At 44.9% G+C, this 22,379-nt stretch overlaps 2 protein-coding genes across 2 annotated transcripts in view; one reads left to right on the top strand and one right to left on the bottom strand.

The window, feature by feature from the left end:
• LOC142297304 (NACHT, LRR and PYD domains-containing protein 3-like) overlaps positions 1 to 22,379 on the bottom strand; it is a 131,510-nt gene that overhangs the window by 17,374 nt on the left and 91,757 nt on the right. The gene's annotated exons all lie outside the window — the stretch shown is intronic.
• The window catches only part of BANK1 (B cell scaffold protein with ankyrin repeats 1), a 1,061,267-nt gene that overhangs the window by 1,037,344 nt on the left and 1,544 nt on the right, over positions 1 to 22,379 (top strand). The window lies entirely within an intron of this gene.

The following is a 22,379-nucleotide window of genomic DNA, read 5'->3' as shown; positions in this document are numbered from 1 at the left end:
GAATTATAATTTGATAAAATTGTCTAGTGTGAGGCAATGAGTAAAAAAGCTCATGTTTTACCTGCATTAATTGTTTCTGACAGGTAGTACAATGTGAAAAAGAACCAACATTTTGAGCTAAATTAAAAGCTCTCAGTAGAAGACCATGTGTTCTCAATTAGGGTTTTTCCCAAACTGAAACAACTCAATTATACATATATAGGTTTCTTCTGAAGAAACAGTCATTTCAGTGTTTGGCATCATTTGTTTAGCAACATTCTACTGTCAAAAATACAGTAATTGGTATATCTTAAGTCCTGACTTTCCTCCTTCTTAGAACATATCTTCTGCTTTCTGAATAAAGAGCAAGAAAGAAATATCAATTATGCTGGTACTTATGTCATATGAGGCAGTGCTGGAACTTTATAGCATTGAGATACTAGCCATTTGGTTGGACACCTTTTCATTAACGCTTCCTTTATACTTGTTATTGTAATCTCACTCTGTGTGTGTGTGTGTGTGTGCGTGTGTGTGTGCGTGTGTGTGTGTGTGTGTGTGTGACGCCCTGGCCTATGAGGTTCCCAGGGTATTGTGCAATCTGCCCTTCAGCACAGTATCCACCCTCCTTGGTTACCTGTCCTGGTCCTTTGGTGTTGCCAACAGCTGAGCCAATCAAAACCCTAGGAACACTTTGCACTGTACCCACCAGACACACCATTGGGGGGCCTGAAGGGAATAGGGTCGCCCATATGGGGGTTTGGTAGGGGAGAGTGAGAAAGTGAGAATGAGAAGGGAAGTGATAGTGGAAGGGGGAAGGAAGTGACTCTCGTGAGGAGAGGTCACAGGTGGAGCAGGGTTCCTGAGTAGTAGGTGGCAGACGTTGGTCTGGGCCTGGTAGGAGCTGGAACATCGTTCACAGTGGATAGTGTCAGGGGGCACGGACTGTCGAGGAGGGCGGCCGGCGGCCATGAGTTATCACCGGGCAGGGGCCAGGGTACGACGGGCTATGTGGACCCTAGGCCGGGAAGTAGCTTTAAGCGTCCTGGTAATTTACCCCACGGGGGTGAAGACTTCAAGTGTCATCCCCCAACCCGCTCCAAAATCAGGGTACAAGCGCACCGATGGGATAGGACTTTCCCAATACAGTCCAAAGAAATCCTATGCGTGAACCCTCAGAGCAAGCTCACTCCATTAGCCACACGGGTGAGCGGTACCTGAAAAGTTTCAGACTTGAGGGTCCAAAGAAGGAAACACTGGTGCCAAGGAAAAGGGTCACAGACTAACTGGAAAACCAAGAACACGGACCCAAGCGTGCTCACTCCCAGCTGCAGTGGTGCTCAGAACTCTGGTTTACAAGCTGTCGGTGTGATTATTTCTGGACTGAGTTAGTACACTGAAAAACCCTTCTCCTACCCCAACAGCACCCCTACATCACCATCACAGGGCTCCCAGGGTAAAAAAAACCCTACCCACGGATGGGTTAAACATCCTTGCTGCCATACCACCACCACCGGGCGTCCCCAACAGCAGCGGTGGCACCCTAACTTACCACGCACCGTGGGTGGCATCACGAACTATCCTAATCCCTTGTATATACTCCCCCACTCCTTTTTGATTCGAGTGTCCACTCGGACCCCCCGGGTCCGGAGACCCCTTGAGCCACCGCGGCTCCGGATCCGAGCGGCTCGGCTGCTGCTACAGGGGCGGTACATGTGTCTATGTGTGTCTGTGTGTGTGTGTGTATGTGTATGTGTGTGTGTCTATGTGTGTCTGTGTGTGTGTCTGTGTGTGTGTGTCTGTGTGTTTTTGTGTGTGTATTTGTGTGTGTCTGTGTATGTGTGTCTCAGTGTGTGTGCGCATTCTTTAATCTAGGCAATTATAAAATCTTTTAGTGGGATATTCCAAAAGAAGGTGTTTATTACATACTAGCTGTAGTACCTAGGCATTGCCCGAGATAGTAACTGTCTCTCTGTCTCTCTCCCAGTGTCTGTCTGTGTGTCGCTGTCTGTCTGTCTCTCTGTCTGTGTCTTTCTTTGTCTGTCTGTGTCTATGTCTCTGTCTGTTTCTATCTCTCTGTCTGTATTTGAATCAGTCTATCTGTCTCGCTCTATCTCTGTGTCGGTCTCTGTGTGTGTGTGTCTGTCTGTCTCTCTCTTTCCTCATTTGTCTCTTTCCCCATCTGTCTCTTTGCCAGTCTGTCTCTTTGCCCGTCTGTCTCTTTCCAGGGTTTTCTCTTTGCCCATCTGTCTCTTTACAGGGCTATCTCTTTACAGGGATGTCTCTTTGCCCTGCTATCTCTTTGCCCGTCTGTCTCTTTGCCTGTCTGTCTCTTTGCCCGTCTGTCTCTTTCCAGGGTTGTCTCTTTGCCCGTCTGTTTTTCTCCAGGGTTTTCTCTTTGCCCAGCTGTCTCTTGTCAGGGCTGTCTCTTTGCCCGTCTAGCTCTTTGCCCGTCTGTCTCTTTGCCCGTCTGTCTCTTTGTCTGGCTGTCTCTTTCCAGGGCTGTCTCTTTCCAGGGCTGTCTCTTTCCCCGTCTGTCTCTTTGCCCATCTGTCTCTTTATCTGGCTGTCTCTTTCCAGCACTTTCTCTTTGCCCGTCTATCTATTTGCCCATTTGTCTCTTTGCCCATTTGTCTCTTTGACCGGCTGTCTTTTTGCCCGGCTGTCTCTTTCCAGGGCTGTCTCTTTCCAGAGCTGTCTCTCTCCAGGGCTGTCTCTCTCCAGGGCTGTCTCTCTCCAGGGCTGTCTCTCTCCAGGTCGGTCTCTTTCCAGGGCTGTCTCTTTGCCCATATGTCTCTCTCCAGGACTGTCTCTTTCCAGGTCTGTCTCTCTCCAGGTCTGTCTCTTTGGTCATCTGTCTCTTTGGCCGTCTGTCTCTTTCCAGGGTTGTCTCTTTGCCCGTCTGTCTCTTTCAGGGTTGTCTCTTTGCCCATCTGTCTCTTTTCAGGGCTGTCTCTTTCCAGGGCTGACTCTTTCCAGGGCTATCTCCTTTTCAGGGCTGTCTCTTTGCCTGTCTATCTCTTTGCCCATCTGTCTATTTGCCCATCTGTCTCTTTGCCAGTCTGTCTCTTTACCCATTTGTCTCTTTGACCAGCTGTCTTTTTGCCCGGCTTTCTCTCTCCAGGGCTGTCTCTCTCCAGGGCTGTCTCTCTCCAGGGATGTCTCTTTCCAGGGCTGTCTCTTTGCCCATCTGTCTCTGCAGGGCCATCTCTTTCCAGGTTTGTCTCTCTCCAGGTCTGTCTCTTTGCCCGTCTGTCTCTGTCTGTCTTTTTCCACGTCTGTCTCTGTCTGTGTCTCTGTCTGTCTCTCTCTGTCTCTCTCTATCTGTCTCACCACCAACATCATATTACCTCATACATAAGCTTCTTATACTAACAGTTTATTTTTTTCCAATAGCAACCACTGACAGTTTCTACTAATAGCCAGTAGCTCCCACCTCCATTCAGTTAAATGGAGGCAGGATTTTGGGGAATAACTGTAAAGCGCGGGGTTAAATTTTCCCGTCAAAACATAGTCTATGATGACGTGCCCTGGGTCACATGGGGCGTCTGTGCAAAATTTCGTGATTGTAAATGCGACGGTGCGGATTCCTTTAGCGGACATACACACACACACACACAAATATACACACATACATACACTGAGCTTTATATATTAGATTCACATGATATTGTAGAGTTAATTAGAAAATCTACCTTGTGCTACTTCTAGACGTTCGTTTAGAATTGAGGTGGCCCCAACATTCATTCTACACTTCCATTTTAGACAAAACTTCTCAGGATATCTAACAATTTTCTCTAGATGAGACCCACATATATTGGACATTTATCGTGGGTGTAGATGGTCAAAAGAAATATTTTGTGAGAATATAAGTGCTGTGTGTCTGTATGTTGTAGTGTGCTTGGGGTCTAGTCTATTTGGGGTCTAGACTAGTGTATTTAGTATTTAGTGTGTCTAATGTCTGTATTAGTTTAGGTGGCCAAGAGTCTACATTTATTTCTGGCTCTGGAGTCTGTAGAGAGTCAGGTCTGATGTCTACATTTGCTGTTGGAATATATATTTGGTTCTAGTCCAGGTTATTCAGGGTCTGTGTTTCCTCTAGGTCTGGTCTGCAGTCTGTATTTCTTTTAGAGTTTGGTTTGGGGTTTATATTTATTCTGGGGTCTGTATTTTTTTGGGGGGTAGGTGTTAATATTTAAAGGTGTGTACTCGGCAATAAGAGGCACTAAGTTACATGTGCTTTTGCCGAGTATATCTATCATATAATGTTAAGGGGTTACTGAGACCACATAGGTATAAAGAACCCTCTAGCCTTATGTACTCACATGCAAGTACAAGGATTTAGTATCATACCCAATTATATATGACATTTATGTTGCAAATCCTTATTGACAGATCGAGGCTAAGACCAGTACTAACATATATGGTTCCCAGCAGATAAGGAATTACATATGCCGGAGACAAATACTTCTTTACCCTTAAACAAAAACAAAGTCTGCAGCTTGGACAGACCAAGTGGACCAATTGATCTTTATCTCCATCAATATTCCAGGTTTCCTCTTAGAGGTAATAATTTATGAGGTGATAAAAAATTCACAGCTACCCAACCATTTGTGAAGGATATAAACATTTATTATTCTGACCACTCCATTGCAGCTATTGGTATATTGACCAGCATGTGAAAAGCAAAATGTAGTACTATGTCTATGAATGATCGTAATTACACATTACTACATTTGTTATATAGGTACACTAACTAAAGGGTGCTTTACATGCTGCGACATCGCTAGCGATTGCTAGCGATGTCGAGTGCAATAGCACCCGCACCCATCGTTCGTGCGACATTTGGTGCTCTCTGCCATAGCGAACATTATCGCTACGGCAGCGTCACACGCACATACCTTGTCAGCGACGTCGCTGTGGCCGCCGAACAATCCCTCCCTCAAGGGGGAGTGCGTTCGGCGTCATAGCAACGTCACTGTGGCATCACTAAGCGGCTGGCCAATAGAAGAGATGAGCGGGACTTAACATCCCGCCCACCTCCTTCCTTCTGCATTGCCGTGGACGCAGGTAAGGAGATGTTCATCGTTCCTGCGGTGTCACACATAGCGATGTGTGCTACCGCAGGAACGACGAACAACATCGTACCTGTGGCAGCAGCGATATTAAGGAAAGGAGCGACGTGTCAACGATCACCGTTTTTGAACGATTTTGCGATCGTTGATCGTCGCTCCTTGGTGTCACAAGCTGTGATGTCGCTACCAGCGCCGGATGTGCGTCACTAACGACGTGACCCCGACGATATATCGGTAGCGATGTCGCAGCGTGTAAAGCACCCTTAAAAGTCTGTTTCCTCACTACACTGTCCAGGAAATTTTGTTTTATGAGTTTCTTTTTTGAAAAATTGCATGTTTGATTTTCTGTACATTATTTTATATGACCAGTGCTAAATAATGTACTAAATGCTTTAATTCTCACTCTTTGTGAGTAGTGTTATTGCAATAAATATTTAATAAATGTTATTCTGCATTTTGATTGTATGATTCTTTTCTGAAAAAAAAATACACTGACATAAGGCATTCAAACCAGCACCCAACCAAATCTTTAGCCTTTACAGTGGGGAAAACGTATTTAGTCAGCCGCCAATTGTGCAGGTTCTCCCACTTAAAAAGATGAGATAGGCCTATAATTGACATCATAGGTAGACCACAACTATGAGTGACAAAATGAAAAACAAATCCAAAAAATCACCTTGTCTGATTTGGCAAGATTTTTTTTGCAAATAATGCTAGAAAGTAAGTATTTGGTCAATAACAAAAGTTCATCTCAATATTTTGTTATATATCCTTCGTTGGCAATGACAGAGGTCAAATGTTTTCTGTAAGGCTTCCTAAGGTTGGCACACACTGTTGGTGGTATGTAGGCCCATTCCTCCATGCAGATCACCTCTAGAGCAGTGATGTTTTAGGCCTGTCGCTGGGCAACACGAACTTTTAACTTCCATCAAAGGTTTTCTATGGAGTTGAGATCTGGAGACTGGCTAGGCCACTCCAGGACCTTCATATGCTTCTTGCGAAGCCACTCCTTCATTGCCTTGGCGATGTGCTTGGGATCATTATTATGCTGAAAGACCCAGCCATGTTTCATCTTCAATGCCCTTGGTGATGGAAGGAGGTTTGCACTCAAAATCTCACGATACATGGCCCCATTCATTCTTTCATGTACATGGATCAGTCATCCTGGTCCCTTTGCAGAGACACAGCTCCAAAGCATCATGCTACCACCCCCATGATTCACAGTAGGTATGGTGTTCTTTAGATGCAACTCAGCATTCTGCATCCTCCAAACAAGACGAGTTGTGTTACTACCAATCAGTTCTACTTTGGTTTCATCAGACCATATGACATTCTCACAATACTCTTCTGGATAGACCAAATGCTCTCTAGCAAACTTCAGATAGGCCCGGACATGTACTGGCTTAAGCAGGTGAACACATCTGGCACTGCAGGATCTGAGTCTCTGGTGACATAGTGAGTTACTGATGGTAGCCTTTGTTACAGTGGTCCCAGCTCTATGCAGGTCATTCACTAGGTCCTCCTGTATGGTTCGGATTTTTGCTCACCGTTCCTGTGATCATTTTGACCGCACAGGGTGTAATCTTGCCTGGAACCTCATATCAAGAGAGATTATCAGTGGTCTTGTATGTCTTCCATTTTCTTATTATTGCTCCCACAGTTGATTTCATGACAGCAAGCTGCTTGCCTATTGCAGATCCAGTCTTCCCAGCCTGGTGCAGGGCTACAATTTTGTTTCTGGTGTCCTTCGACAGCTCTTTGGTCTTCATCATAGTGGAGTCTGGAGTGTGACTGTTTAAACTTGTGGACAGGTGTCTTTTATACTCATAACAAGTTCAAACAGGTGCCATTACTACAATAATGAGTGGAGGACAGAGGAACCTCTTTAAGAAGAAGTTACAGGTCTGTGAGAGCCAGAAATCTTGCATGTTCTTAGATGACTAAATACTTATTTTCCACCATAATTTGCAAAAAAAATCTTACCAAATCAGACAAAGTGATTTTCTGGATTTGTTTTCTCATTTTGTCTCTCATAGTTGTGGTCTACCTATGATGTCAATTACAGGCCTCTCTCATCTTTTTAAGTGGGAGAACTTGCACAATTGGTGGCTGACAAAATACTTTTTCCCCACTGTATATAGTGCATCATAAGTTGTTCTTAAGTATGCTTTGTGTAGACTTGTTTTATGTGATAAGCCATTTGTGAGATATGTGCTCACCAGTGCGGTATAAATGTGTACATCTGTGCCCACATCAGTGTAACACTGTATCTGTTGTACATCAGTTTAATCATCTGCAGTAATGCTGTTATTCAGCCTCTAGGGGCCGCTGTTTTCTAGCACAACTGAAAGACTGCAATAGAAATATGTGCTGTGTGAAATACAGGTAGGATTTAAGGGAATAAATCAATGTTGATATATATATTAATCAGACCCATATTAACAGCAATTCCCAGTGATGTCAATAAAGTAATGTTATGATGTGGCGATAACCAGCTTGGTGGAGCTGATAGTTCACAGGATATGCATTACAGGAAGGGGGAGAATAGCCATCTTGAGGGCAGACTGAAGTTACTTATGTTAGAGAGCAGACTTGCTGGAGAGAGACTCATTAAAGGCAGATTTGCAATCTAGCAATTTTTACTGTGCAACATCCATTAGTGCTTGTTTCTCGAAAACACCCATGGAGTCAAAAATCATCAATACATCTCTAGATAAAGATCTAAAGGGGTGTGACAAATTTAGTGCCATTTTTACATATTTTCATGTGTGAAAATGTAAAGTCTGGGGCTGAAACAAAATGTTTGTGATAAAAATGTATTTTTTTTTTCTTCACCACCCAATGGTATAAAATTCTGTAACACATATGTGGTGTCAGTATGACCACTGAACCCATAAGTGAATTTATTGAGATAAGTAGTTTGTCAAATTGGGTCACTTATGGGGGCTTCTGCTGCTCTGGCACTTCAGGGGTTCTGTTAATGTGATATGGCACCCAGAAACCATAACAGCAAAACCTCCACTCCAATATGGTGTTGATTCCCTTCTGAGCTTTGCACTATGCCTCAAAAGTAGATTTCAACCACATATGAGGTATTTGTGTAATCAGGAGAAATTGCCTAACAATGTGTAATATTTGTTTTCTCCCATTACCCCTTTATCCTTTTTAAAATTAAAAACTTGGGGCCAAAGCAACATTAATTTTAATTTACCCAGCCCAATATTGTAGAATTTTGTGAATTGCCTGAGGGTTAAAAATGCCCAATAACACCATAGATTAATTAATTGAGAGGTGTAGTTTCTAAAATGGGGTCACTTGTAGGGGTTTCTGCTATTTTGGCATGTCAGAGTCTCCTCAAATGTTACATGGCCATCTACCCCAGCCAAAATGGCGCTCCTTCCCTTCTTCTAAGCCATGCCATGCACTAAACCAGTAGTTTTTCACCACGTATGGGGTATCAGCATATTCAGGAGAAATTGCACAACAAAGTTTGTTGTAGATTATTCAGATATGCAGAGATGCATTGTAATTTATCCCTGGAGGTGAAGCATAAGTCGCTTTTTTTTTGGTATAAAACTACTATAAAATAATGGGAAATATTTACAAAAATATCATTTTTTTTTAAACCCCTACCTAGGACTCAAATTAAGAACTTTCAAATATTTCAGCAGGAGCCCTAGCCTTTGAGCCACAGACTCTTTGCTGTAACAGTGAGAATTTAGTGTGCTTGAAGCTGCAGTGTAGCCTTTGACACCACAGGAAGATTATACTGGACATAGAGATCCATTGTACAGAGCAGAGCATCTCTATGTCCTGTATTCTAGAGGGAGAATAAAAGAGATTTTCTTATAATAAAATTGCTAAAAATAATTAAAAAAATAGAATAATGTCAGTCTTTTTTTTAAATAATAAACATCACAAATTGGCAAATAACATGGACATATTTGGTGTCCCTGTAATGGTAACATATATAAAATAAACTCTGGCTCACACTTATAGTAGGTGCCTCCGAGAAAAAAAGCAAATATGTTGAAGGTAAACTCGGGCTCTCAAAAATCATGAAAAACAAGGAAATGTTGATAGTTTTGATTCAGTTTTTATTCATGCATATATATATATCTCATGATCTGGCAGTAATTCTTTAAGTCTTTATAATGTACAAGGGAATATGTCACAAACCTTATTTCACTACTATAGATGATAAGGGGTATCAAGACCCTGTGTGTATATCCATCTATGGGGATCTGTGAAGATATACAAGAAACGCCGTGCCATGGGATAAGACCACGTGGAGTCCTGAGGTGCCTGTTCGTAAATGGCAATCGCCATTTCAAGCCAGAAGGTGGGAGGGCTGAACCTGTGATAGCAGGAAAGATCATGAGATATATATATACAGTGCCTACAAGTAGTATTCAACCCCCTGCAGATTTAGCAGGTTTACACATTCGGAATTAACTTGGCATTGTGACATTTGGACTGTAGATCAGCCTGGAAGTGTGAAATGCACTGCAGCAAAAAAGAATGTTATTTCTTTTTTTTTAAATTGTGAAAAGTTTATTCAGAGGGTCAGTTATTATTCAACCCCTCAAACCACCAGAATTCTGTTTGGTTCCCCTAAAGTATTAAGAAGTATTTCAAGCACAAAGAACAATGAGCTTCACATGTTTGGATTAATTCTCTCTTTTTCCAGGCTTTTCTGACTAATTAAGACCCTCCCCAAACTTGTGAACAGCACTCATACTTGATCAACATGGGAAAGACAAAGGAGCATTCCAAGGCCATCAGAGACAAGATCGTGGAGGGTCACAAGGCTGGCAAGGGGTACAAAACCCTTTCCAAGGAGTTGGGCCTACCTGTCTCCACTGTTGGGAGCATCATCCGGAAGTGGAAGGCTTATGGAACTACTGTTAGCCTTCCACGGCCTGGACAGCCTTTAAAAGTTTCCACCCGTGCCAAGGCCAGGCTTGTCCGAAGAGTCAAGGCTAACCCAAGGACAACAAGGAAGGAGCTCCGGGAAGATCTCATGGCAGTGGGGACATTGATTTCAGTCAATACCATAAGTAACGTACTCCATCGCAATGGTCTCCGTTCCAGATGAGCCCGTAAGGTACCTTTACTTTCAAAGCGTCATGTCAAGGCTCGTCTACAGTTTGCTCATGATCACTTGGAGGACTCTGAGACAGACTGGTTCAAGGTTCTCTGGTCTGATGAGACCAAGATCGAGATCTTTGGTGCCAACCACACACGTGACGTTTGGAGACTGGATGGCACTGCATACGACCCCAAGAATACCATCCCTACAGTCAAGCATGGTGGTGGCAGCATCATGCTGTGGGGCTGTTTCTCAGCCAAGGGGCCTGGCCATCTGGTCCGCATCCATGGGAAGATGGATAGCACGGCCTACCTGGAGATTTTGGCCAAGAACCTCCGCTCCTCCATCAAGGATCTTAAGATGGGTCATCATTTCATCTTCCAACAAGACAACGATCCAAAGCACACAGCCAAGAAAACCATGCCTGGTTCAAGAGGGAAAAAATCAAGGTGTTGCAGTGGCCTAGTCAGTCTCTTGACCTTAACCCAATTGAAAACTTGTGGAAGGAGCTCAAGATTAAAGTCCACATGAGACACCCAAAGAACCTAGATAACTTGGAGAAGATCTGCATGGAGGAGTGGGCCAAGATAACTCCAGAGACCTGTGTCGGCCTGATCAGGTCTTATAAAAGACGATTATTAGCTGTAATTGCAAACAAGGGTTATTCCACAAAATATTAAACCTAGGGGTTGAATAATAATTGACCCACACTTTTATGTTGAAAATTTATTAAAATTTAACTGAGCAACATAACTTGTTGGTTTGTAAGATTTATGCATCTGTTAATAAATCCTGCTCTTGTTTGAAGTTTGCAGGCTCTAACTTATTTGCATCTTATCAAACCTGCTAAATCTGCAGGGGGTTGAATACTACTTGTAGGCACTGTATATATATATATATATATATATATATATATATATATATATATATACTAGCAAAGGTAATTCCTTTAATCTCTCCTTCTTTCTTTATTACCTATATACCTATATCCCCTGGCTCTTATTTAACATCTCCCGGTCTCTGTTCCATTATTCTCTGCATGTAGGCTGTGCATAACTCATGCTATTCATTCTTTACCTTAGGTAGATAACTAAGTTCAATTTTAATACGGGTGAACGTTTTATTCACCATCCTAGTGTCTCATATACCCTTTTTGGTATATATTGTCGATACTACTTGTGTATTCTAGTCTTTATATCAATAATGAGATCTCAACCTTGTTATTATATTTGATAATTGTCTAATTATCTAATATTATGTGCTTTGGTCTATTCGTGTAGTTTGCATTTTATGACTGCCTATTCTTTTCTCATTTTTTTATGCACTCTAAAGAGTTTATTTACATGTGTGTAAAAACATTGTTATGTTTTACTTGTACTTATTGTCATTATTTTTGTCTATCCATAGACCATATATCTGATAAAGGCCTGACTGTATGGCCGAAACGTTATAATTTTTGCATACCCGTGCATGAATAAAAACTGAATCAAAACTATCAACATTTCCTTGCTCTTCATGATTTTTGAGTACCCGAGTTTACCTTCAACATACCTGTAATGGTAACGACCCGAACAACACAGCGATCAGATTATTGATGGGGATCGGTAAATGGTGTAAAAACATGGCGTGATTGATTATTAATCTCTACTAAACCCACAAAAAATGTAATAAAAATGTAACGCTGAGGCCGTGTTCACACATAGCATAAATGTTGTGGGGTTTTTTCTCCAGGTGTCCGCACCACACAATGTAATAACAATCTTCTCTGATTATTTCGTATTTCCTGCATTTTTATGCGTTTCCCAATGCATTTCAAGCTTTCATTTTGCGTTTAACAATGCAACAGCATTTCTTTTTGCTTGCGTTTTTTCCAGGCTCCACATAGAATCCTATAGAGAAAAAAAAGCACCAAAAAGGTAAAGTTCAGCAGCGTCTATAGACACTCAGTGGATGGAGATTGCATGAAATCACATCCACCTTGTTTGGACATTCAGGCCATGTTCACATGTAGCGTAAATGCTGCATTTTTTTCTGCTGCTTTTGTTTGCACAAAAAATCAGCAGTGTTTAACTGTCCAAGCAAAGTGGATGTGATTTCATGAAAACTTCACCCACTGTGCCTCTAAAGAGGCTACTGAATTCTGCATTTTTGTTCTTTTTTATCACTAGAATCTTCTATGTGGAGCTTAAAAAAAATGAATGTAAAAAATTGCAGGTAATTGTTTATGTGCCGAATCAAATCTTTTCTGTACAATAAAAAAAAAAACACTTAAAAACATCAAATAATTCAGAAAAGGCTAAAAAAAGCTTCAAAAAAATTCAATAATCAGAGAAGAATTTTATTGTGCAGTTTGGAGCAGGCACCTGCATGAAACACAAACACATGTGATCATGAACTTGTAGACACAAAAAAGCAAGATATCGTATAGTGAACCTACATAAAGATGAGAGAGTTCTGGCTGCTACAACTATAAATGGATGAATGAACGATCCAGGGCGTCTGCTGCATGTCCCTCACTACAAATGGGGGTGGCTTGGGGTGTGACTAACAGCACTTTCTGTTCTTTAAAAGTTTGGAGATATGGTAATGTGTTGATGCTCCTCACCCCTTTCTTTGAGTGCTGTATTTAGTTTCCCTATGTTGAGGATAAGAATTGAGTAACCAAAAATACTTAATTCATCCATTTCATAGACTTAAGGCTGCTTTACACACTGCGATATCGGTAACGATATCGCCAGCGTGCGTACCCACCCTCACCGGTTGTGCGACACAGGAAAATCTCTGCCCGTGTCGCACAACATTGCCCGGACCAGTCACACGGACTTACCTTCCCTGCGACGTTGCTGTGACCGGCGAACCGCCTCCTTTCTAAGGGGGCGGTTCGTTCAGCGTCACAGCGACGTCACAGCAGCATCACTAAACCGCCACCCAATAGAAGCGGAGGGACAGAGATGAGTGGGACGAACATCCTGCCCACCTCCTTCCTTCCGCATTGTGGCCGGGAGGCAGGTAAGGAGAGCTTCCTCGTTCCTGCAGTGTCACACGGAGCAATGTGTGCTGCCGCAGGAACGAGGAACAACTTCGTTACTACTGCAGTAACGATATTTGAGAATGGACCCCCATGTCACCGATGAGCGATTTTGCACGTTTTTGCGACGATGCAAAATCGCTCATAGGTGTCACACGCAACGGCATCGCTAAAGCGACTGGATGTGCGTCACAAATTGACCCCAACGAGATCACTTGAGCGATGTCGTAGCGTGTAAAGCCCGCTTTAGGTATGTAGTTTAGTTAATGTAATCTAACTCACATATTTATGAATGCTTTTGTTTCTTACTAACATACATATATATATATATATATATATATATATATATTGTCAGGGCCGGGAGGACTGGTGGGCCCAGGAGGTGGATCCACTGGACCGAGTACCCCACCGGGGGGCAGGGTACACAGCAGCCGGAGCACTGGCGTGGCCGGGACGGGTATAACCAGGTCACCAGGGTCACGGAGATCTTTAGGACAATACAGGAAACAGGCACAGGTACCCGGTAGCAAAAGACAAACAGTAACAGGACACAGCACAAGGGGACCTGAGCACCTAGCTCAAAAGACAAGCTTCAGGACACGTTGATCAGGCGCCGCCCACATGGAAAGGCCAGTCTTATATACCCAGCACAGCCTCATGTCATTTCCTGCTGCAGGTGTGCTGGGCCTATAAGACTAGGAGAGTGGGCGCGGCCTGGTCCTATACAGAACCATGAGGCCAATACTCAGAGTCAGACTCATAAGACCAGGAGCAGGACACAGGAGAGCAAGAGCGGGAGCGGCAGCCGTGACCGGAGGACACGTGGACCGGATCAGTGGGAAAGGAGTGGTGCTGGGACACGGGGAGCGTGACAGTACCCCCCCCTCTAAGCCCCCCCCTCCGAGCACAGAACCCCAGGGGCACCCCGGATCGAGACACCGGACCGGGACCCAACGCAAAGGCGGGGAAGGACCGCTGACCCCGTACCGCCTTCTTAGCCGCATGGCGCTTAACCAATCTACCAGCAGTGGCAACGGGGGCAACGGGAAGAGGAGGACCGTCAGAAACAGGACTGGCATCGTGGATGACCGGCCCGGGCGTCTCGGACCGGGCACAGGACAGTGACTCATCCCCGGTAGCCGGTGGCATCAGAGTCTCAATCGTCAGGGACGGTGGAACGACGCTGGAGTGCGTCGTCACTTCTGGTTCCGGTGGCACCACAGGCACAAGTGCCAGGAGCTGTGGTACATCGCTGGACTGCGTCATTTTCTCCTCTTCTTGTGACATGATAGGGTCAGGTGCCAGGGGCTGAGGAACGGGCTGTAGACAGTTATCATGGCACGAGGGACTCCAGCGAGAGATTGCGCCAGAGCGCCAACTGATGTCAGGGTCATGGAGTTGTAGCCAGGGCAGACCCAGCAGGAGCGCAGGAGTCATTCTCGGGATGACGTATAACGCAATAGTCTCAGTGTGCAGGGCACCAATACAGAGGCTCACGGGTTCGGTGGTGTACCGGACAGGTTCGTATAGTGGTTTTCCGTCCACGGAGGCGAACCAGAGGGGTTTTGCAAGCGGGATGACCGGTATCCGATAACGGTCCACGGTAGCTTGTAGGATGAAATTACCCGCTGCTCCCGAATCAATGTGAGCCTCTGCCGTGAACTGGGTCTTCTCAGTCGTGACTAGAGATGAGCGAACCGGTCGCGGTTCGGCTCGAGGTCGGTTCGCCGAACGGGGGTCCCGTTCGAGTTCGGTTCGTCGAACGTTCGACGAACCGAACTCGAACGTATAGGCTATAATGGGAGGCAATCACAAACACATAAAAATGCATGATAAATGTACACAAACAGTTAATAAACATTGCCATAACACTTACCGGTCCTCGCGATCCCTTCTGCACTCTGTCTCCTGCCGCTATTCCATCCGATGATCGCTGAATCCTCCCGGTGACCTGCACTGCCAGCAGAGAAGCAGGACCTATCGTGACGTCAAAATAGCCATGTGACCAGTCACGTGGCTATTATCTCATTGGCTACAGACTGGTCACATGACTATGACACGTCATGTAGGACCTGCGAGTGCATCTCTCCGGTACACGGTGCACATATGTGTATCGCCGTGTACCGGCGACATGCTCTAGCACACGGTCGACTCCCCGTTCCGTTAGGGACCGGCTGACACAGCCGGTCATTAACGGAGATCACCGTTGCCATAGCAACGCAGTTAGCGGTGACGTCACCGCTAACCGCGGCTCCGAGAGCACCGTTGCTATGGTAACGCGTCTGTCAGCGTTACCGCTAGCAGCCAGCACTGATCACTCACAGAGTGAAGGCTGCACGATTGTAGTGAGCATTGTAGTGAGGATGGAGGTTCCCCAGCCCCAAGTGATGCCCCTCACTACAATCGTCACTACTACTACACTAGAAAGAAAGCAGACAGAAGAGCAGGGTCGTGGAGGGCTGACAGGGGGTAATAAAGATGGAGTCTCTAATGTGTCTGTGTATTTATTTCTATTAAAGTATTTTTTCTCTGTGTGGTGTCTTTTTTTTTACCCTTTATTGGAGATTCTTAATGGCCGGGTCAAACGTGCCTGACATTAAGAATCTCTGGCTTAATACTGGCTGGTAAAACAAAGCCAGTATTAACTCATGATTACCCAACAAGCCACCCGGCTCCAGGGCTGTTGGAAGAGTTGGATACAGCGCCAGATGATGGCGCTTCTATGAGAGCGCCATTTTCTGGGACGGCTGCGGACTGAAATCCGCAGCAGAGGCGCCCACAAACCTCGGGCTAACCTGTGCTGCGGATTCCAATCCCCAGCTGCCTAGTTGTACCCGGCTGGACACAAAAATAGGGCGAAGCCCACGTCATTTGTTTTTTAATTATTTCATGAAATAAGTGAAATAATTAAAAAAAAACGGGCTTCCCTATATTTTTGGTTCCCAGCCGGGTACAAATAGGCAACTGGGGGTTGGAGGCAGCCCGTGGCTGCCTGCTGTACCTGGCTAGCATACAAAAATATGGCGAAGCCCACGTCATTTTTTTGGTGGGCAAAAAACTTCTGCATACAGTCCTGGATGGAGTATGCTGAGCCTTGTAGTTCTGCAGCTGCTGTCTGCTCTTCTCCATACAGACAGACAGCAGCTGCAGAACTACAAGGCTCAGCATACTCCATCCAGGACTGTATGCAGAAGTTTTTTGCCCCCTGAAAAAATTATGTGGGCTTCGCCATATTTTTGTATGCTAGCCAGGTACAGCAGGCAGGTACGGCTGCCCCCAACCCCCAGTTGCCTATTTGTACCCGGCTGGGAACCAAAAATAAAGGGAAGCCCTTTTTATATTATTTCATGAATTTCATGAAATAATTAGAAAACAAATGACGTAGGCTTTGCCCCATTTTTGTGTCCAGCCAGGTGCAACTAGGCAGCTGGGGATTGGAATCCGCACCACCGGTTGGCCTGAGCTTTCTGGGCCCCACTGCTGCGAATTGCAGTCTGCAGCCGGCTCAAAAAATGGCACTTTCATAGAAGCGCCATCTTCTGGCGCTGTATCCAACTCTTCCAGCACCTGCCTGCTATACCTGGCTAGCATACAAAAATATGGCGAAGCTCACGTCCTTTTTTTGTAGTTTTTTGGCAAAAAAAATAAAAAATGCTTCCCTGGATTTTCCATTGCCAGTGAAGGTAACACCAAGCAGTGGGGGTTAGCAGCCAGTAGCTGCTTGGATTACCCTTAGCTAGCAATACAAAAAATGCAGCGGGAGCCCATATATATTTTTTTTAATTATTTATTTAAATAACTAAAAATAAAATGGGCTTCCCTGTATTTTGATTGCTGGACATCACAGTGCTGTAAAAATAAATCTTTAAAAAAATGACGTAGCGCTCCGCGGTATTTTTGATTCTCAGCGCAGATAAAGCAGACAGCTATGGGTTGCCACCCCCATCTGCCTGCCGTTACCTTGGTTGGCAATCAAAATACAGGGAAGCCCATTAATTTTTTCTATTTAAAAAATAGTTAAAAAAAAAAAATTACGTTGGGTCCCCCCATTTTTGATAGCCAGCTAGCCTGAAAACCACAGCTGGCAGCTTTACCGTGGTTGGGGATCCAATGTGGAGGTCCCCTCAGGCTCTTTTTTATAATTATTTTATAAATATTAATAATTACACAATAAAAGTAGGGTCCCCCCCAAATTGGATCACCAGCCAAGGTAAAGCGGACAGCTGTGGTCTGGTATTCTCAGGGTGGGAAGGTCCATAGTTATTGGGCCTTCACAGCCTAAAAATAGCAGGCCGCAGGCACCCCAGACGTGGCGCATCCACTAGATGCGCCAATCCTGGCGCTTCACCCCAGCTCATCCCGTGCCCTGGTGCAGTGGCAAACGGGGTAATAAATTGGGTTGATACTAGCTGTAAAGTCACCTGAGATCAAGCCCAGCAGTTTGTGATGTCATGGCGTCTATTAGATACCCAACATCATAAACTGTCAGTACTAACAAAAACAAAAAATCGACAAAAGAAATTTATTTGAAAAAACAGTCCCCAAAACATTTCCTCTTTCACCAATTTATTGTAAGAAAAAAAATAAAGGGGTCCCACGACGACTCTGGACCGTCTAGAATATGGGGGGGAGACACTCAGGGAACGTATCCCCCATTTTCTAGGAGTGCGGACCCTTCATGTGAGGAGTGTGGGTGCAATGAATCTGCACTCACTCTCCCCGGGTCCACAGCAGCAGAGTCCATGTCGTAATGGTTGCTACCAAAGCTGCAATGCCCTGCTCATGAGGTAAGGGCATGCCTAATCAGGAGAACTACTGTAGAGGAAGCTCTGCTCACTGGTATATAGGTGCTCAGAGGTAATAATAGATAAAATTAGTGAGTAACCTCGGCACTCTATATCTCCCAGACTAAGTCAGTAAGTCACAATGGATAGTAATGCAAAATCACTCTTTATTGGTCCGTATTAAGAAATTTTTTTTTTCATAAGCATATATGTTTTTGTCCAAAACAAGTTACAAATGACGTTTCGGCCTGAGCCTTCGTCAGATTGGACTTATCTGCATGTAATCATGAAAAATGACAATAATCAGTATCACATAAGAGTGAGAGAACAATAACATAAACTCGAACAATGTAGAGGTACAATTGGGATGCAGCAAAAAAATTGCAACACAGCAAGAAATGAAACACATGATACAAATGTCATAATACAGTACAAGGACAATATAGTAATGACAAATATGGGGTCAGAGTAGGCTTAGACAGCTCTGGTACGAAAGAGATGTCAATCATAAAGTAACATGTGCAGTAGGTGTAGAGCTACAGTATGCATGGCAGAGCTAATGGGTAGACTGACCATAGAAAAAGAACGGAGAAAAAGTGGAGAAAAAGTGGAGAAAAAGTGGAGCATAAGAGGAGAAAAAGTGGACAAAAAGTGGAGAAAAAAGTGGAGAAAAAAGTGGAGAAAAAGTGGAGAAAAAGTGGAGAAAAAGTGGAGAAAAAGTGGAGAAAAAGTGGAGCATAAGAGGAGAAAAAGTAGAGAAAAAGTGGAGAAAAAAGTGGAGAAAAAAGTGGAGAAAAAGTGGAGAAAAAGTGGAGAAAAAGTGGAGCATAAGAGGAGAAAAAGTGGAGAAAAAAGTGGAGAAAAAGTGGAGAAAAAGTGGAGAAAAAGTGGAGAAAAAGTGGAGCATAAGAGGAGAAAAAGTGGAGAAAAAGTGGAGAAAAAAGTGGAGAAAAAAGTGGAGAAAAAGTGGAGAAAAAGTGGAGAAAAAGTGGAGCATAAGAGGAGAAAAAGTGGAGAAAAAAGTGGAGAAAAAGTGGAGAAAAAGTGGAGAAAAAGTGGAGCATAAGAGGAGAAAAAGTGGAGAAAAAGTGGAGAAAAAAGTGGAGAAAAAGTGGAGCATAAGAGGAGAAAAAGTGGAGAAAAAAGTGGAGAAAAAGTGGAGAAAAAGTGGAGAAAAAAGTGGAGAAAAAGTGGAGAAAAAGTGGAGAAAAAGTGGAGCATAAGAGGAGAAAAAGTGGAGAAAAAGTGGAGAAAAAAGTGGAGAAAAAAGTGGAGAAAAAGTGGAGAAAAAGTGGAGAAAAAGTGGAGCATAAGAGGAGAAAAAGTGGAGAAAAAAGTGGAGAAAAAGTGGAGAAAAAGTGGAGAAAAGGTGGAGCATAAGAGGAGAAAAAGTGGAGAAAAAGTGGAGAAAAAGTGGAGAAAAAGTGGAGCATAAGAGGAGAAAAAGTGGAGAAAAAAGTGGAGAAAAAGTGGAGCATAAGAGGAGAAAAAGTGGAGAAAAAAGTGGAGAAAAAGTGGAGCATAAGAGGAGAAAAAGTGGAGAAAAAGTGGAGAAAAAGTGGAGAAAAAGTGGAGCATAAGAGGAGAAAAAGTGGAGAAAAAAGTGGAGAAAAAGTGGAGCATAAGAGGAGAAAAAGTGGAGAAAAAAGTGGAGAAAAAGTGGAGCATAAGAGGAGAAAAAGTGGAGCATAAGAGGAGAAAAAGTGGAGAAAAAGTGGAGAAAAAGTGGAGAAAAAGTGGAGATTAAGAGGAGAAAAAGTGGAGAAAAAGTGGAGCATAAGAGGAGAAAAAGTGGAGAAAAAAGTGGAGAAAAAGTGGAGAAAAAGTGGAGCATAAGAGGAGAAAAAGTGGAGAAAAAGTGGAGAAAAAGTGGAGAATAAGAGGAGAAAAAGTGGAGAAAAAGTGGAGAAGAAGAGGAGAAAAAGTGGAGAATAAGTGGAGAAAAAAATGGAGAAAAAGTGGAGAAAAAGTGGAGAAAAAGTGGAGAAAAAAATGGAGAAAAAGTGGAACACCCTTTGGTACCTTTCATGTGGCACTAAGGGGTGCTTAGCTTTGTATTTAGCCAAAAAAATGAAAAAAAAATGACGTAGGGTTCCCCCTAGTTTTGTAGCCAGCTAGGGTAAAGCAGACGGCTGCAGCCTGCAGACCACAGCTGGCAACCTCACCTTGGCTGGTAATCCAAAACTGAGGGCACCCCACGCTGTTATTTTAAATTAAATAAATAATTAAAAAAAAAAACACGTAGGGGTCCCCCAAAATTGGATCACCAGCCAAGGTAAAGCAGACAGCTGGGGCCTGATATTCTCAGACTAGGGAGGTCCATGGTTATTGGAATCTCCCCAGCCTAAAAATAGCAGGCCGCAGCCGCCCCAGAAGTGGCGCATCCATTAGATGCGCCAATCCTGGTGCTTCGCCCCAGCTCATCCCGCGCCCTGGCGCGGTGGCAAACGGGGTAATATATGGGGTTAATACCAGATGTGTAATGTCACCTGGCATCAAGCCCTGGGGTTGGTGAGGTCAGGCGTCTATCAGATACCCGACATCACCAACCCAGTCAGTAATAAAAAAAAATAGACGACAAACACATTTTTATTTGAAAAAACACTCCCCAAAACATTCCCTCTTTAACCAATTTATTAGATTGAAAAACAAATCCAGGTCTGCTGTAATCCAAGGGGTTGCCATGACGATCCACACTGTCCCAGTCAATGAAGAGCAGGATGTTCCCCATTGGCTGGGAGAGCAGTGCAGTGACCTGAGCTAACATCAATGGGTCAGCCCAGGTCACTGCAGGGGATGACAAGTGCTGCTGTCAGCGAGGTACATTACCTGCGCTGATCTCCAGCACACTGACAGCCCCTGTCACTGAGGTCAATGACCGGCGCCTTCACAGCAAGTATCGCGAGAGGTCCGTGACGTCACCGCTAGTCAGTCTCGGGTCGGAAGCGAGAGGTGATGTGACAAGCGGCGGCCATGGAGGACAGTGACAGCGCTGAGGTCGGGATGGCGGGACTTCATCACCGCAGGTAAGCCGAGCGGGGGGGGGGGGATGTGTGTGTGTGTGTGTGTGTGTGTGTGTGTGTGTGTGTATGTATGTGTACATGCCGCAGGCAGGAGGGGGCGGAGTGAGCTTGAGCTGAGCGGGAAAGTGTGGGCTTCCTGCACGTAACTAAGATAAACATCGGGTTACTAACCAAAGCGCTTTGCTTGGATACCCGATGTTTATCTTGGTTACCAGCTTGTGGCAGGCTGCCAGCGATGGCTCCTGCACACTGTAGCTGTAAAAAGCCCTGCTTTTTGCTGCTAGAACCGTTCTCGAACATATCTAGAACTATCGAGCTTTTAGCAAAAAGCTCGAGTTCTAGTTCGATCTCGAACAGCCCAAAAATCACTCGAACCTAGAACTGGAGAACCACGAACCACGAACCGCGCTCAACTCTAGTCGTGACCTGGACAGTCTGTGTAACCGGGACTGAAGGGATTCCGGTACCAAGGGTGGCGGTTCCCACCATCCCTTGGACTTGGGATCTACCTGGTCTCTCCGGGCAAGAACGAAGCAGATGTGTACCGCTTCCACAATAGAAACACAGGCCCCGGGCAAGTCGCTCTGCTCGGCGTTGTTCAGCTTGGCTCAGTCGGTCGATTTGCATTGGTTCAGTAGTAGAATCACAGAACGGCAGTGGCGGGGGAACGGTAGACCTCTGCGGGACAAAAGCGTGACGGACTGGTCGCTTCTCCCGGGATACCTCCTTGGTCCGTTCCTGAAAACGGAGATCAATCCGGGTGGCTAGTGATACCAAAGCATCCAAGGTACGGGGAACATCACGACCGGCTAATTCGTCCTTAATGCGGCCTGACAGGCCCTCCCAAAAGGCTGCCGTCAATGCCTCGTTGTTCCAGCCTAGCTCGGAGGCAAGCGTGCGAAACTGGATGGCGTACTGGCCCACCGTCAGGGTTCCTTGGCGTAGCCGGAGGAGCGAGGAGGTAACCGCGGTAGTGCGTCCCGGTTCATCAAAGGTACTTCGAAAAGCCTGAAGGAATTCCCGGCTGTCGGTCGTCACCGGATCCTCGTTCTCCCACAACGGATTTATCCAGGCCAACGCCTCGCCTTCCAGGTGGGACATCACAAAGGCTATCTTGGCTTGGTCGGAAGCGAAGAGGTGCGGGAGTAATTTGAAGTGCAGCGAGCACTGGTTCAAAAACCCCCGGCAGTTCTTGGGGTCCCCGGCATACCGAGGCGGAGCAGCGAGGCGAAGTTGCGAGGCTGCGGAGACAACAGGTTCAGATCCAGACACAGTTTGCTGCGTGGACTGAGACGAGGCGGCAGTCTGTAATGTGTACAACCGGTGGTCCACAGACGTCAGGAACTTCAGTATGCGGTGTAAGGTGTCACGCTGTTGCACCAGTTCCTGGCGTAGTTCAGC

This window comes from Anomaloglossus baeobatrachus, chromosome 1 (assembly GCF_048569485.1).
Source record: "Anomaloglossus baeobatrachus isolate aAnoBae1 chromosome 1, aAnoBae1.hap1, whole genome shotgun sequence".
In the NCBI taxonomy this organism is placed as follows: domain Eukaryota; kingdom Metazoa; phylum Chordata; class Amphibia; order Anura; family Aromobatidae; genus Anomaloglossus; species Anomaloglossus baeobatrachus.
The sequence above is the reverse complement of the archived record's forward strand: the minus strand, read 5'-3'. Positions and strand labels throughout refer to the sequence as shown.